Genomic DNA, 16,518 nt, shown 5'->3' with positions numbered 1-16,518 from the left:
TTTGAATAGGAAGCGACTATTCTAACCCACATTGATACAAGCAGCTTTTTTACTAAACCATCTGAAATGCTGCACTCCTAACAGGTTCAGTTGGTAAATTTACCTCCAGAGGATTTACAGGAGTTGGCGATATTACCATTGTTCTATTACGCACAGTCAACAAGTATTTTGCCTCCTACTTTAGGAACTCTTAGGGACGGGGGTGGCGCTGTGGGTTAAACCACAGAGCCTAGGACTTGTCGATCAGAAGGTCGGCGGTTCGAATCCCCGTGACAGGGTGAGCTCCCGTTGCTCGGTCCCTGGTCCTGCCAACATAGCAGTTTGAAAGCACATCAAAGTACAAGTAGATAAATAGGTACTGCTCCGGCGGGAAGATAAACGGCGTTTCCGTGCGCTGCTCTGGTTCGCCAGAAGCGGCTTAGTCATGCTGGCCACATGACCCGGAAGCTGTATGCCAGCTCCCTTGGCCAATAAAGTGAGATGAGCGCCGCAACCCCAGAGTCGGCCACAACTGGACCTAATGGTCAGGGGTCCCTTTACCTTTACCTTAGGAACTCTTAGAATGAGCCATGAAGGGGGAAGAAAGGCTTTTCCCATTTTGTACTCCTAGAGTCATAGAATGTAGCATTGGGAAGGACCACGAGGGTCATGTAGTAGTGCAGCCCCCTGTGAAATGCAATAATCTTTGGCCCAATGTGGGGCTCGAACTCACAATGATATGATTAATAGTCTCATGCTCTACCAACTGAGCTCCTGTGATTATTTTCAAACAAGTAAAGGAAAAGAGAATACAAAGGGCATGGAATTTATGCTCATGAACATATTTATCAGGCACCATCAGTTCAGCAGACGTGCCAATTGGACACTGAATCGCGTAACAACACTGGGGAAACGTCAAGATTATTGAACAGATGCCTTTTCTTCAGACCAGGGCTTTATATTCAGGTCAGAGTCCTTTCCGAACAAACAGAACTCAAAAAGTGTGGAAAGCAAAACCAAGTTATTTCCCAAGGTGAAGAGTCCCTCTAGTAATTTTAAACAATGAAGAGTCTTTAAAGACTAATGAATTTTATCGCAGCAAATGTTTTTCTGGAGAAGAATCCACCATCATTTCATCTTACTCTTCTTCCAAAGAAATCAGGTACATAAGGTTGATCCTCTTTTATCTGCACAACAGTCAAGTGTGGTGGTTGTGAGATGATGAATGTGAACCCAGGGTTGGATGAAGACTTCTTGGTCTGCAGGCCCTGTGTCCTAACCTGCTATCCCTCAAAGAGTAGATTTTCTTATGTTAGTGAGATATCAGACTCTTAATTTCAAGGAAATTTCTAAGAGGCAATGTGTCATAATGGATAGTGCTGAACTGACTGAGAAAGATCTGGTTCAAACCTCCATATATCATGAAGTTCACAGCGTGACTGTAGGATGATGACATTCTCTTAACCCCAGCCTTCCTCACAGGTTTGCTTTGAGAATAAAACCGAGGGAAGGGGAAATTATGCACAATGCCTTGATTAATTAAATCGAATAATAATTTAAAGGACACCCCAATTAAGTATTTTTAATGCACACGTACAAAGAGGTTATTTTGCTTCAGTCTGCAGTAAAGAGGATTTCACAAATCGTGCTTGGTTGGAGAAAGAGAAAATATTTTTAATATAAGCTGAGTAATCAACAGCTAGAGGAAATAAAGGAAGGGAAACCTAGGCTATTGATTGAACAGGAGGTGATCATATGCCATGAATATGATGCAGTGGCAAAGAGTTGCATTAAGGAAAGGCATTTTGTTTTATTTTGTTTGCTTGCTTAAGTGTAATTTATACACTGCTTTACAGGTGATCTTCAAAAAGTGTTTTACCGTATTTTTCCATGTATAACATGCCCCCGTGTATAACACGCACCCAATTTTTGGGAACTCCAAATAAAGAAATCCCCCATATGCACTATCCATGTATAAGACGACCCCCAATGTTAAACTTAAAAAAATAGGGGAGAAATATAGTCTTATACACGGAAAAATACGGTACATAGGATTATTACAACAAGGCAACTTGTTCGTACAAAATCTGCTACTGCTTCTCCTCCCCATTGCTCAGGGCAAGATGGTTCTGCGGAAGCCCACGGGGCAACATCTGGTGAAGGAAGGAGCCATTGTGGGAACTGGCTGGTCACAATCCTTTTCTCCACCTCCTTTCAGACCCCTCTGTGGTGGCAGTTGCATCCATAGTGCGGCTGGAGAAGTGGTGCATTTTACAAGGCAATGCCAAGCTAGGTAATAATTTTGTCGTCAACCTTGAAAGGAACTCCAGCAAGACCTATAGCTGGGAATGCACCTCAGCTACCAGAGCACAGGTAGGCCACGCGGCACAGTATGGTTCTACTCATTTCCAGTGCGAAGTCTCAAGCATTCTATGATGAAGGCAGAAGGCAACATTCAGCACATGGAAAGTATATTCCACTCACAGGAAATTGTTTTTTGGTACCTCACGCTAGAGTACTGCAAGAGGGGGAAAGTACAAAATCTATGTGTTGAGCCAGAGTGTGTACAACCACTTGCAGAAGAAGGAGAGCTGCTATTCATATTTTGCAAAGGATGGTAGACCTAACCTTGGGGAACTTGAATTCCTCCTCTGCTCTTACTAAACCTTACTTAATTTCAATGCCTCGCATCTTGGGAACAGCAAGAAGAAAACAAGGAGTCTCATTAGTGAAAAGTCTGCACAAGGACTTTTGCTTACGCAGCAGGGGAACATTTCGTCTGGCAAGTCAGTGGACGGAACGATGAGACAAGCACGACACAGAAATCCTCGCTTAAGTTTATCTGATTATTAACTGTTATAACATGTTACTGGACGCAGGTGGCACTGTGAGTTAAACCACAGAGCCTAGGACTTGCTGATCAGAAGGCTTGCAGTTCGAATCCCCGCGACAGGGTGAGCTCCCGTTGCTCGGTCCCTGCTCCTGCCAACCTAGCAGTTTGAAAGCACGTCAAAGTGCAAGTAGATAAACAGGTACCGCTCCGGCGGGAAGGTAAATGGCGTTTCCGTGTGCTGCTCTGGTTCGCCAGAAGCGGCTTAGTCATGCTGGCCACATGACCCGGAAGCTGTACGCCGGCTCCCTCGGCCAATAAAGCGAGATGAGCGCCGCAACCCCAGAGTCAGTCACGACTGGACCTAATGGTCAGGGGTCCCTTTACCTTTACCTAACATGTTACTATCATACATTTCCGCCCCCCCCCATACATTTATTTTTATTTGTATGCCTCTTTTCCACGTGCAAAATCATGCTCAAAACAGCTTACAGCAAAGTAGCAGGGTGCATTTGAAACAAACGCTACAAAAACCATTTCATAACATAGCAAAACACTAGCACCGTAACAAATTCATAATAACACAGCAAAGCAAAAAAACACAACGAAAACATACAAAAAGGCCACATCTCCAAAATATGGGGCTGATGTGTGCCAGTCCTGAGCAAGCAATTATTTTTTAGCATTTGAAGTTGCAGCTAGCTTGTAGAAGGTTTCAAGAGATTCAGTCCCAACCCTTTCCTGACAGTGCAATCCTACACAGGTTTACTCAGAAGCAAGTGCCACTGAGGTCAATATAAGGCTTATTCTCAAGTAAGTGTGCATAGGACTTCAGCCTAAGAGGAATGTATCTTATCGAACAGAATGCTCAAGCAATTATATCTTCCCAGCATGCCCAACTGTTAACAACCACCTGATATGCCAGTATTGGCAAGACAGTTCTACCCTAGTAATGACTACCGCACATCATTCTCTGCTCAATTCAGGATGCATTCAATCATTCTACTGTTCTATTTTCAGGGTCAGAAGGATGCTTTCAAAAATAGTTGGATTTCAAGAAAATGCTTTTGTCCTTCAACCTTTATGTGTTGAGAAAGATCAGTCATATTCTTCCATTTCACAGTGCAATGAACATCCCAATTCTCACAACACAGGCATAATGGTCTGAAATAATAAAGCCCATTTTGTAAGGGTGCAATAAAGAGAGAACATTTCATCATATCTTACAAATGAGTTACTAACCTGGAAAATAATCTGTTTCCCCCCCTGAATATACTCTATGGCTACAATGGCAACATCGTTTTTTTCACACACTTCCTCGAATTATCACAGAATTTAGTCCCTGTTTATGAGATGTGCTTATAAGGGACCACTGGTTACAGAAATCTACCAATTACTGAGGAAACTGATATCTTGATAGAAGTAATTTAGATTGTGCCTGCAATCCTATACCCACTTCCCTGGGACTAAGGCCTATTAGCACAATTAGACTTACTCAAGAGTAGACACTGTATAGTACTGTGCTATATTACTCTTTATGGCAGAAGAAATAAAGTTTTCATGACTGCAGATCACTGTTCTTTCCTTTGTCAGAAAGGCCTATAATTTTGGTCTGCCAGATATTGTTGTGTGTGTTTTTTTAACTAACAAAATTAAGTTTTATAAATATTATTCTCAAGTAGATTTGTTGTTCTAGCTAGCATATAGAGTGAGCTCTTTTCTATTCATTTTCAACTTAAAAAAATAACTCACGTTTTTACTTCTGGGAATTTCTTATTTTCAAGGCTTCTTTATTCAAAAAGTAAGAAGAAGAAGAAGCAGAGGAGGAGTTTGGATTTGATATCCCGCCTTTCACTCACTTTAAGGAGTCTCAAAGCGGCTATCATTCTCCTTTCCCTTCCTCCCCCACAACAAACACTCTGTGAGGTGAGTGGGGCTGAGAGACTTCAAAGAAGTGTGACTGGCCCAAGGTCACCCAGCAGCTGCATGTAAGGTAAAGGGACCCCTGCCCATTAGGTCCAGTCGTGGCCGACTTTGGGGTTGCGACGCTCATCTTGCTTTATTGGCCGAGGGAGCCGGCATGCAGCTTCCGGGTCATGTGGCCAGCATGACTAAGCCGCTTCTGGCGAACCAGAGCAGCGCACGGAAACGCCGTTTACCTTCCCGCCGGAGTGGTACCTATTTATCTACTTGGACTTTGATGTGCTTTCAAACTGCTAGGTTGGCAGGAGCAGGGACCAAGCAACAGGAGCTCACCCCGTTATGGGGATTCGAACCGCCAACCTTCTGATCGGCAAGCCCTAGGCTCTGTGGTTTAACCCACAGCGCCACCCACGTCCCATTCAAAATGTACAACAAACTTAAGATTGTATAGATCCCACACTTGAGTCAATATGTGCCAAAGAACAAGAATTGTTTCAGGAACATATGCTACAGAGTTAGGGGCGCCCTCTCGTAGGCACCATTCTCCCTCTCCAAAAAATGGGGGGTGCCTCCACTCTTCCAAACAATTAGGGGGCAGAGGGGGCTTCCCTGGCCAACTCCTCCTGCTCTGAAAGCTTCCTCTGGTACGCCAAAGAAAAAGTTATCCAATGTTTCATTCCACACTCAGCCCAGTTCTTTTATGGTAAAATATTGGTGCGCATTAAGACCATTTTGTATACTTTAATTCACATTATTTCGGCTGCAAAATTGGTTTGACTTTTTTTTTCTAAATAAGAGTGAGAATTATTGTTTCCACTTTATTGTCATCATATTGTAGGAAATGAGAAATGGAACACTGGGAGCCACAATCATAGGGCAAAGAAAACAGAATGCAGGAGGGGAAATGGGGGTCTCGTTTTCTGACTGCTCTGATTAATTGGAAAAAGCCAGCGTTACACGTTGCAAATTTGTGCATGCATCAATTACGAAGGCTACCACTGAGATTCGCAAAACTGTCAACTAGGAAACAGAATACAGCAGAACTAGCCTCACAAACAGGAATGAGCAACTGACAGTCACTATATAACTGTATCTACCCAGAGGTAGAAGTCATCTGTCTTTTGAAGCTATCAAGTCCTTCTACTATTCTGCAATTTAATTTGAAGTTACAATGCTTCCTGGGGGATTTCCTGGCATTATCTGACAGCATTATCTGCATAGCAAGCGCCTGTCAGGAATTTATTGCATGCGAGAAAGAACTAAAAATATCCATGATAAAATGTTAGTTCATTACCACTAGCGACCGATAGGACAAAAATTGGAAGCACGGTTGTAATTCACTTCACTTTTTGCTACAGATCTAACTTACAAACATGCCACTTTAGACAAGCAAAATCTTTAGAGAGAAACTACATGACGGCTTCACTTTGAGCCATCTGTTACCTAATCTGTAGCTGGGAGAGTGTGACAGAGTCAGTAATCAAACACCAGTATCTGCTTTAGGCATGGGTGAAAAAAGAAAAGCACCATATTATGAAGCCATTTATAACCGTTTCACTTGAATAGCAGTCACCTGTTAGATATAAACGTAATACTGAAAAAATAGGAGGCCTTGGAGGAAAATTATTTCTGAATTCCATTGTAAAAAAAAAAAAAAAAAGAATGGGTAAAACCATGACCTTTCTAGCTAGTATTTCAAAATGAATCATACATTTCCTTTTCACTGAAATTTCAACGATTGTATTTAGCCACTATTTTATTAAAGGAAAGCGGGATGGGCAATGCACTGGCAGGAGTGCCTGATTGGCTCTACTGGTGAACATGCACTGTGCTAACCACACCACTGCCTCCCCTTAGCGTGAGTAACTCAACTGTTGGGGAGTCAGGTAAATACTGCTACTGTTTGGAATCCCATCTAAGAACCTACTTTATCCAGAAATTGCTTAAACTCCCATACCCATGCAGCACCTAGAGTGTTGGCCCTGTCTCTATGAGAGCCTTCTTCAACCTGATGCCCTCTGGATATTTTGGTCTGGCCCCAGCCAGACCATCCATAAATTTATGCCCAAGGTGCACAAATTTCCTTTCCTTTCTTATTGCCACTCACAACCTCTCTTCAGCTAACAAAGGGATATGATCTCTTCTGATCAACTGCTCTGGAGAACAATAGTGAGAGGTTATATCTCGCTGGCTGGAAGTGTCACATGGGGCATTGCAGAAGTGCTCTTAACAAGGAAGCTGCCATCAGCTTTCAATAAAGAAGCAAGAGCTGCTGCTTTCAGTGACACGTAAGGGAGACAAGCACACCCACAAAACGCAAAGGCTCAAGCAAGGAACGGCAAAGCTTCTGCCACAGCTGCCAAAATTTAGAGAGTCTGTGGGAGGCATTCTGGGAGTGCAGACACAGCCCATGGGTTAGCCACTCCTGCCTGCCAAAGGGGAATACCCTCTAAAATAATAATAATAATAATAATAATAATAATAATAATAATAATAATAATTTATTATTTATACCCCGCCCATTTGGCTGGGCCTCCCCAGCCACTCTGGGCGGCTTCCATAGAAACCAAAAATACAGTAAAATATCACACGTTAAAAACTTCCCTGAACAGGGCTGCCTTAAGATGTCTTCTGAATGTCAGGTAGTTGTTTATCGCTTTGACATCTGCTGGAAGGGCGTTCCACAGGGCGGGCGCCACTACCGAGAAGGCCCTCTGCCTGGTTCCCTGTAGCTTTGCTTCTCGCAATGAGGGAACCGCCAGAAGGCCCTCGGCGCTGGACCTCAGTGTCCGGGCAGAATGATGGGGGTGGAGACGCTCCTTCAGGTATACTGGACCGAGGCTGTTTAGGGCTTTAAAGGTCAGCACCAACACTTTGAATTGTGCTCGGAAACGTACTGGGAGCCAATGTAGGTCTTTCAAGACCGGTGTTATATGGTCTCGGCGGCCGCCCCCAGTCACCAGTCTAGGTGCCGCATTCTGGATTAGTTGTAGTTTCCGAGTCACCTTCAAAGGTAGCCCCACGTAGAGTGCATTGCAGTAGTCCAAGCGGGAGATAACCAGAGCATGCACTACTCTGGCGAGACAGTCCGCAGGCAGATAGGGTCTCAGCCTACGTACCAGATGGAGCTGTTAAACAGCTGCCCTGGACACAGATTTGACCTGTGCCTCCATGGACAGCTGTGAGTCCAAAATGACTCCCAGGCTGCGCACCTGGTCCTTCAGGGGCACAGTTACCCCATTCAGGACCAGGGAATCCTCCACACTTGCCTGCCTCCTGTCCCCCAAAAACAGTACTTCTGTCTTGTCAGGATTCAACCTCAATCTGTTAGCCGCCATCCATCCTCCAACCGCCTCCAGACACTCACACAGGACCTTCACCGCCCTCACTGGTTCTGATTTAAAAGAGAGGTAGAGCTGGGTATCATCCGCATACTGATGAACACCCAGTGGCTGCATGTAAATGTCGAAAAGCATGGGGAAGAGGACAGAATCCTGAGGTACCCCACAAGTGAGAGCCCAGGGGTCTGAACACTCATCCCCCCCACCACTTTCTGAACACGGCCCAGGAGGAAGGAGCGGAACCACTGTATGACAGTGCCCCCAGCTCCCAGCCCCTCAAGACTGTCCAGAAGGATGTTATGGTCGATGGTATCAAACGCCGCTGAGAGATCCAGCAGAACTAGGAAAGAGCTCTCACCTTTGTCCCTAGCCCGCCGGAGATCATCAACCAGTGCAACCAAGGCAGTTTCAGTCCCATGATGAGGCCTGAATCCCGACTGGAAGGGATCCAAATGGTCCGCTTCTTCCAGGCGTGCCTGGAGTTGTTCGGCAACTGCTCGCTCAATCACCTTGCCCAAGAATGGAAGATTTGAGACTGGGCGATAGTTGGCCATCGTGGCCGCATCTAAAGATGGTTTTTTAAGAAGCGGTTTAATAACCGCCTCTTTCAGCGGGTCTGGGAAGGCTCCCTCACGGAGGGAAGCATTCACCACCCCACGAAGCCCATCGCCCAGTCCTTCCCGGCTAGCTTTTATAAGCCAGGATGGGCAAGGATCCAGGAGACAGGTGGTTGGTTTCACTCGTCCAAGCAGCCTGTCCACATCCTCGGAGGTAACAGATTGGAATTGATCCCACTCAACTTGACTAGACAGAACTCTAGCACTCTCCCGCCCCGGCCCTGCTCCCACGGTGGAGTCTACTTCTTCCCGAATCTGAGCGATTTTATCTGCAAAAAACTTTGCAAAATCATTGCAGGAGAACATGTGGCCCGTACTGGGCCCCGATGTTGCAGGTGGTTCCGCTAAATTGTGAACCACCTGAAAAAGTCTCCTGCTGCTGTTTTCTGCAGATGCAATAGAGGCGGTGAAGAAATTCTTCTTCGCCGTCGCTATCGCCACTTGGTAGGCTCGACGTTGAGCTCTAACCTGTGTCCGGTCAGATTCGGAATGAGTTATCCACCACCGGCGCTCTAGCCGTCTCAACGATTGTTTCATTGCCCTCAGATCCGTGGAAAACCACGGGGCTGTCCGGGCTCCATGCAATCGGAGAGGGCGCTTCGGAGCCAAACAGTCAATAGCCCTGGTTAACTCCACATTCCAGCGGGCCACCAGGGAATCAGCTGAAAGGCCATCAACATGAAAAAATTCCAAATTCCAGAGTCAGTTAATGCCTTTATTAGATCTAAACAAAATGTCGCCGGAGTAAGAAAGCTTTCGAGTTCTCCATAACTCTTCAGTGGAATGGATGTTCAGCAAAGTTGGAGTGAGGGGAGAGAATTTGCCACAATTATTTACTTCACCCTCTATCTTACAAGGAACATTTTCCCTTTGCTTACAACTGGAGGCAGATCCAGGCAACTGGGAGATCAGTCATTTCTTGATTCTGTGTCCTGGGAAATCCTAGACCCAGCCTCAAACCTGTGTTGAACCTGTTGTTGTTTAGTCATTTAGTCATGTCCTACTCTTCGTTGACCCCATGGACCAGAGCATGCCAGGCATTCCTCTCTTCCACTGCTGCCCGCAGTTTGGTCATCTAGTTGGTTGGTCACCAGTTTGGTTGCTCCTAGTAAAGCCTAATAAAATTGTGTATAGTCTACATTAAAACTATTAATAAATGCAGGTTTTTTTTGTCTTCAACAGCAACCCAATTTTTACTCTCACCAGCCCCCTCTTAACATCCAACCTGATGAGAACGCTCAAAAGTTTGGCCACTATTTTACGGCATTTGTGGTTGGCTCTAATAAAGTTATTGTCCAGCTTGAGAGATGGTAATTCTCAGCCGAACTTAATTGCTGGAAGTGTTCTATTAAGTAATAATTACTTAATATTGAAGAAAGGGTTGTTTTTTGTTTTTGTTTTTGGAAGAAGAAGAGGAAGAGGAAGAGGAAGAAGTTGTTGTGAAATGGAAGGAAATTGGTTCTACAACCGTAGGATACTTTCAGTGCCACATGCTGGTGGCAAATACAAAAGACCAGGAATTCATAAACTAATGAAACTCAGGCCAAAGCACAAGTAATACTGTCATTTCAGTCACTGTAATATTAGTTGCCAGTTACCGTTCACCTTGCTTGGGCTCAGTGCTATTCTGAATAGCACTGAAATTGTTTAATTGCCCTCACAAAATTGGTAGCCAACAGATAAGGAGTGCTCCAACAAAGAGACTGTGAAAGAGACAAAACTCCATGGTAAGCAAGGTGGGCGGGGGGCGGTGGTTCTCCACTAAACTCGTTCTTTCATCTCACATTGATGGAATGTTGCCCTCAACAATAGATGTTCTGTCCTTACAGAAGAGCTGTTAACTGTACACATTTCAATTATTATTCAATTACATTTATTTCTCAGCAGGACGACACTTTTTGTCTTTGCAGACAAAAGATTAAATGTACCGCACCAGGATATGCTCAAGTGTAGTGTTCAGTTAACAATCAGATTATCTGAATACACTAGTTTAAAGGTAATAAAGCTGTTGATTGTATTAACCAAGGTTATTTCTCGAAAATATGATTTACATGCTAACAAATATGGATAATTTTTACTTTTAGGTAACAAAGATGGTAAAAAACCCCCACAAATAGCTGAAGTTAAATGCTTCAATGAGTAACAGAATAGGTCTCCCACAGTCAAAATTTAACAAAGTTTATACATACATATATATTTAGATTAGCCCGTCTCAGGTTCATTCATCTTTCTGGATGCCACCACTGAAGTGTAGTGAAATGTCACTGGAAATCATCCTGCACTCAAAGTAGGTAACTTTTAACCAATGGAACTTGCGTTATTACTGCTGCAATGCATCAATGCCAAAAGGAACGTGATGTAAACACAATGTGCTATAAACCAAGTACTGCTATGATATATTGCTTGCAATAGTAAGGTAAAGGTAAAGAACCCCTGGACAGTTAAGTCCAGTGGAATTCAACCATGGGATGCTGCGCTCATCTCTGCTTTCAGGCCAAGGGAGCCGGCGTTTATCTGCAGACAGCTTTTCCAGGTCATGTGGCCAGCATGACTAAACCACTTCTGACGCACGGGACACTGTGATGAGTGCTAGAGCACATGGAAACGCTGTTTACCTTCCCACCACAGCAGTACCTATTTATCAATAGTAGCAGCAGTCAGAAGCAGACCACCATCCTCACTTCTCAAATCTCACCCTACGTATGATGTAAAAGTACCTTCCATTTGTGCTGCTGGTCATGCACAGGGCAGGGCTTCAGTAGTTACAAAAGCACTCTTCATTCAGAAAACTATGGTTTGTGAAGTTGCAAACAAATAAGTCTCTAGTTACGGCATAAGAACAACTTATAAGAAAACTGAACAATCTTGACAACAGAGATACAGTACAATGTAAAGCCTAGGACAGGAATGTCCAAAGTCCGTTTTGGGGGCCTAATCCTGTGGCAGTTTATTTATTGGTGTCAAATCCTATAAAAAAAGCTCAACAACTTCAATCCTAAAAAAAACTCTGGTCGGCCCTCATGCAAGTTTACTTCATCAAATCTGGCCCTCTTTGAAAAAAGTTTGGGCACACCTGGCCTAGGAGTATGGGCTGGGAAGTACACAACTGAACATTCATTTAACAAAAAACCCTTTCGATTTAACGTGGTAAGGACTTTCAGTGTTCATGCAAGCTTCCTTGTTAAGTGTTCTTCTGCAGGGCTCAAGTCCAAAGCCAGCCCAGCAAAGTCTATGGAAGGAAAACAGCACAGTGATTGTGAGCTTGGTGAAGCTTCTACTCAAACAGGCAACTCGATCAAAATAAGCTACTTCTTATCCTTTCTGACATAAAATTGGCATGGACCGTCCTCAGAACTGTCTCTTCTACGCTGCCAAGTTTCAAGGCAGTCGGCAGAACCATTTTCTAGCAATATTATTGCCTGATTTTTAAATTATGGTAGGATTCTGCTGGCTCACCTTCAGAACCACCCATAAGATAAGACAACTGTGGTCCTATAAATCACTTTGGGTGGGATTCACCTCGAGAACCCTGTCAGCGGAAGACCTGTACAATCTGTTCACAAAGACTGAAATCCTAAACACTCATACGGAAAGAAGACTTGTTAAACTCAGTGGGTCTTATTAAGTAGTAGATGAGCATTGGGTTGCACTGACAGTTTTGGTAAGTGACTGAGTAAGAAGTCTGTTTTCAAAAGTTTCAGAATCAGGCCCTAAGCACTTTGAACAGCTGGCACACATAACCCTCTTGTTTACATGTAACGGATTGTGGCCGTTTACCTCCCCCCCCCCCCCGTCATTTTGCCACTGCCCTACACTGAGCCAAGTAATGTCATCCGAATCCAGGCTTGTGATTTATATCTCTCCAGAACCACCAGGAGTTGTTGTCTTATGATTTACAGCTTGTGATTTGTCTGAAGAGAACTATGCCACATTCCCAGTTCCAGACAACATGCTAAGTCACCCCATGACTTAGTTCAGTGCATCACAGCAGCAAAGCAGCCAGGGAGAAACAAAGCAGCCACCATCTCTGCTCTGGGAATCCACGTTTGCTTGTTCACATTGAGCTATGGTTTGGCTTAAACTTATATGTGAATCAGGTCAACTAAATTGCTCAGACAAGAGCTTGCTACTGTTTAAACAGGAAAGCCTTCAAAATACTGATCCAATTGCCATAATGTTATGGTCGCATCCATAAAATAATTCCATATTTCCTGCTCTTTAGGGTTGTACTGTACTTCTGCTTCTCTCCAAATATCTTAATTTTTTCCTGCTTATTCCCTTCAACTGAATGCATTCTTGTTCCAACTGAGGATCACCTCTAGTCCAACCCCTTGCAATGCAGGAAAATGCAGTTGTCCCATACGGGGATCGAACCTGCAACCTTGGCGTTATCAGCACCATGCTCTAACTGAGCTATCCACTGACTACTAACCAACTGAGCTATCCACTTGTGTAACAAGCTCTGTCCTCCATGTTCTGGAAAGCAAAGCAAAGCCAGAGTTAATACTGTCCTTACTCACCAAATGGTAGGCATTTATATTGTGGCCTCCTTCTCCCACGCATATCCCTAGTGGCAAAATAAGCCTGAGAGCTCGTTCACAGGAAGGCTGCACAAAGGAGAGGGAGGGTTTGTGGGCCTTTTCAGAATAAGGTAGAAAGGGATGGGTAGAGTAAGAAACAAAGCTGATCACTGCTACCATTTTTTTTTCCTGCGCAGAAAGCTTACAATCCATAACACTATGGAGGAGGCCATTATATTCTTAGTTCACATAGTGGTTCAAGCGCTGGACTAACACCTGGGAGACCTAAGGGTTCAAAGTCGCACTTGGTCATTAAGTTCCCTGGGTGACCTCCGGCCAGTCACTGCCTCTCAGCCTAACCTACCTCACAGGGTTGTTGTGAGGGTTAACTGAGGGAGAGGAACCATGTATGTACGCCTCCTTAAGCTCCATAGAGGGAAAAGGTGGGATAGAAATACAATGAAACAAATTAATAAACAAACAAACAAGCCTGACAGAGCTCACCAGCACCTGAGAGTGCATCATAGAATATACTCCAAAATATTGTGCAAAATATGTTGTGCATTAGCAAATGATTCTTCCTATCTTACAACAGGAAGTCTGAATCACAACAGCTGGAATCCAAAAGCATCATTGTGCAAGTAGGAGGCACTATCTCCAGGTTAAAATTAAAAAAATAAAATAAAAATCACTGATCTTTCCTTTCTGCTGCAAGCCTTGATGGTCCCCCATGCTGGAGAAGCAGTTTTGGGGTACATGCAAGAGGCTGCAGCAGAAAAGGGGAAAGCCACATTCTCTGAGTTGAACTCGGCTTAGAAAACAGGATCCAAGCCAGCACATTAGCCCTCCTGAGAAAAAGAAGGATATACACAATTCATAAGTTATTCCACATGGGTTGGACATTGCCTGTACATAATTCTGAAATGGCAGCCATTCATCCAATAAAGTGAAAGGATTTTATTTTTAACTTGTATTTTAGTTTCATTCCACTTCAAGATCACTCCTGCAGTTAATTCAGCTTAATAAATGTTGTCCTTCATATTAGATTGCCCGACTGAATTCTACACAGGGCTACGTTTCAGTTCGTTTGTCATTCAATACTTTTTTGTCAAGGTTGCTACTTGTTTAGAGGGTAGCGTTTGGCATAACAATACTTTTCACCATTGGGGGAAAAACATGGTAAAAAAAAAGAGCTTTCTTTTGAGTAAGACCTCAGGAAACTGCAAACTGAAGCCAACTTCAAATAGAACTGAGGCAAATGAGTGACTTAAGTGGGTAACTCATACTGTGTGTGTGTGTGTGTGTGTGTGTGTGTTGAAAAGGAACTGCATTGGAAACATAAATATTTGCTCTAACTTACATTGAATTAATGAGCTATACATCCAGGCAACTAGGCAATGCAACATGACAATGAAAGCACATCAATTTATCCTGAAATACAACCAGCGTTAGAAATTCAGATACATAAAAGAGGTGCCAAACAGCTCCTTAAACCAAGATGACAGTTGCCAAAATGGAATGCCTTGCTGCCATTTTGGGGCAAGACAGCTCTAACAAGTCTTTTTCTTCTTCTTCTTCAAACGATGGACTGACTTTGACTGATTATCAGTTAAACATCTGGCTAGTTCTGATGACAACCTTGAGCTAGGTTAAGAATTCTGAGAACTTAAAAGAAGAAAAGTCACTTGATCCAGGGACAGTCTACGTATATATTGGCCTATTCCTACTTTCTTTTCCCCTTAATGTGGACACAGACCATTCATAACATAAGAATATTCTTCACAACTGTGATCAGGGCAGTGGGGTGGAGTTAAGTGAAAACAAGCTACAACAATTAAACTATAACGTTGTTCACCACTCCTGCTCAGGCTGCACAGAAAAAGCATTTTGGTTCCTGAAATTCATTCCGATGGTGCAGATAAAATATAACAGATAGAATTATACAGGATGTGTTGCTGGTGTGTGAAAACAGACAAGATCCTATGATCCGCAGGCATGCACCTCCAGATGGTGGAGATGTCAGGCGCCATCTTGGCACCCAGGCATCTTCAGTTGGTTGCATGTGGCCGATGGCTAGGTGCAAAATGCACCTGGCACCTGGCTAATTTCTATCGCTGAATACAACAAACTTCAGCCTACATCGTTTTATCCTATCCTGTTTCTTTGCAGTTCCTCAGCAGCCTCTAAAAGACAAGGTCATATCATCTGGACAAACTACAATCAAATTAAGGTAGGCATGGATATACGAGTGAAGGATGGTTGTTACATAAGAGAATGATATCCAGTCCCAAGAGATTATGCCATGGAAGTGGGGGGAAACCCTGCTCAAATCTCTGAGCCAGTGACATCCAGTTAAGATTTAGGTGTTCCCAAGATTATGAACTAACTATCAATCATATAATGAGAAGCTAGTGCCACCAGGGCTCAGCAGCTACTGACAATTTTATTGGTGGACACATTAACTGGTTTCTTGCACTTGTGACTCATTGTTAGTACATTAGAAATTATAATGTGAAAGAGAAGCCATTTATTTAATTATTTCCAAGCAGGAATGAGTGCACAACCTTCTAAAGAGGCTCAGGCACATTTCCCGACAGATGACAGATTGTTAAATTCAAGTTACACTGCAGGTTGGTGTTCGACCTTGGAAATGTGTTTCACTACAAGAAATACAAATGAGGTATTCTGGCTTTATTTCCTGATGGTGAAAGGCTTTTTATTAGTCAACAAGAACACCCACAGTGTTAGGCAGCCTCACAACAATTTGATTGTCAAATGAAATTAAAGAGATGGGAAGCCTTAAAGATTACCACATTGCGCATTAGAAAGGGTGAGCCTGTCAAAGCAGTCTTTCCCAAAGAGCCTTAAATAAAAGCAAGGATAAACAAATGTTTCACAGCATCTTGAGCAAACTAAAATTAAAACACAATTCATCTAAGAAACCTAGCTGAGAAGAAAGAAAGGGGATGGTTTAGTGTGCCAACTTTTCCATCAAAATTTTAAAGCTCGTCTTCTCCAACATGCAGGAGCAATTAATTAAGCACAGATGTGAAATTGTACTTTTGCAATGAGGAGAATGTCCCAATTTCTCTTACAAGGCGAAAATAAGCAAACTGAGCTTTCAAAACGGTTTTACTTCATTGCTACCGAGTTATGTTATATAACATCATGCCCCCACGCCAGTTCTGGGTGTTTAAGCTTTATCTGGAGGTTTATTACAGCACAGTATCAGCATCGGATTACAACTTTTTAAGCATGCACACGCAGCTTCTTTTATCATGATACGAGGAAGGTATCGCATCCCAGGC

The 16,518-nt window shown here is 43.5% G+C and overlaps 1 protein-coding gene across 12 annotated transcripts in view; it reads right to left on the bottom strand.

Annotated features, from left to right (window-relative positions):
- The window catches only part of OSBPL6 (oxysterol binding protein like 6), a 101,185-nt gene that overhangs the window by 83,540 nt on the left and 1,127 nt on the right, over positions 1-16,518 (bottom strand). The window lies entirely within an intron of this gene.

This window comes from Podarcis filfolensis (genome assembly GCF_964270895.1).
Source record: "Podarcis filfolensis genome assembly, chromosome: 1".
Lineage (NCBI taxonomy): Eukaryota > Metazoa > Chordata > Lepidosauria > Squamata > Lacertidae > Podarcis > Podarcis filfolensis.
The sequence above is the reverse complement of the archived record's forward strand: the minus strand, read 5'-3'. Positions and strand labels throughout refer to the sequence as shown.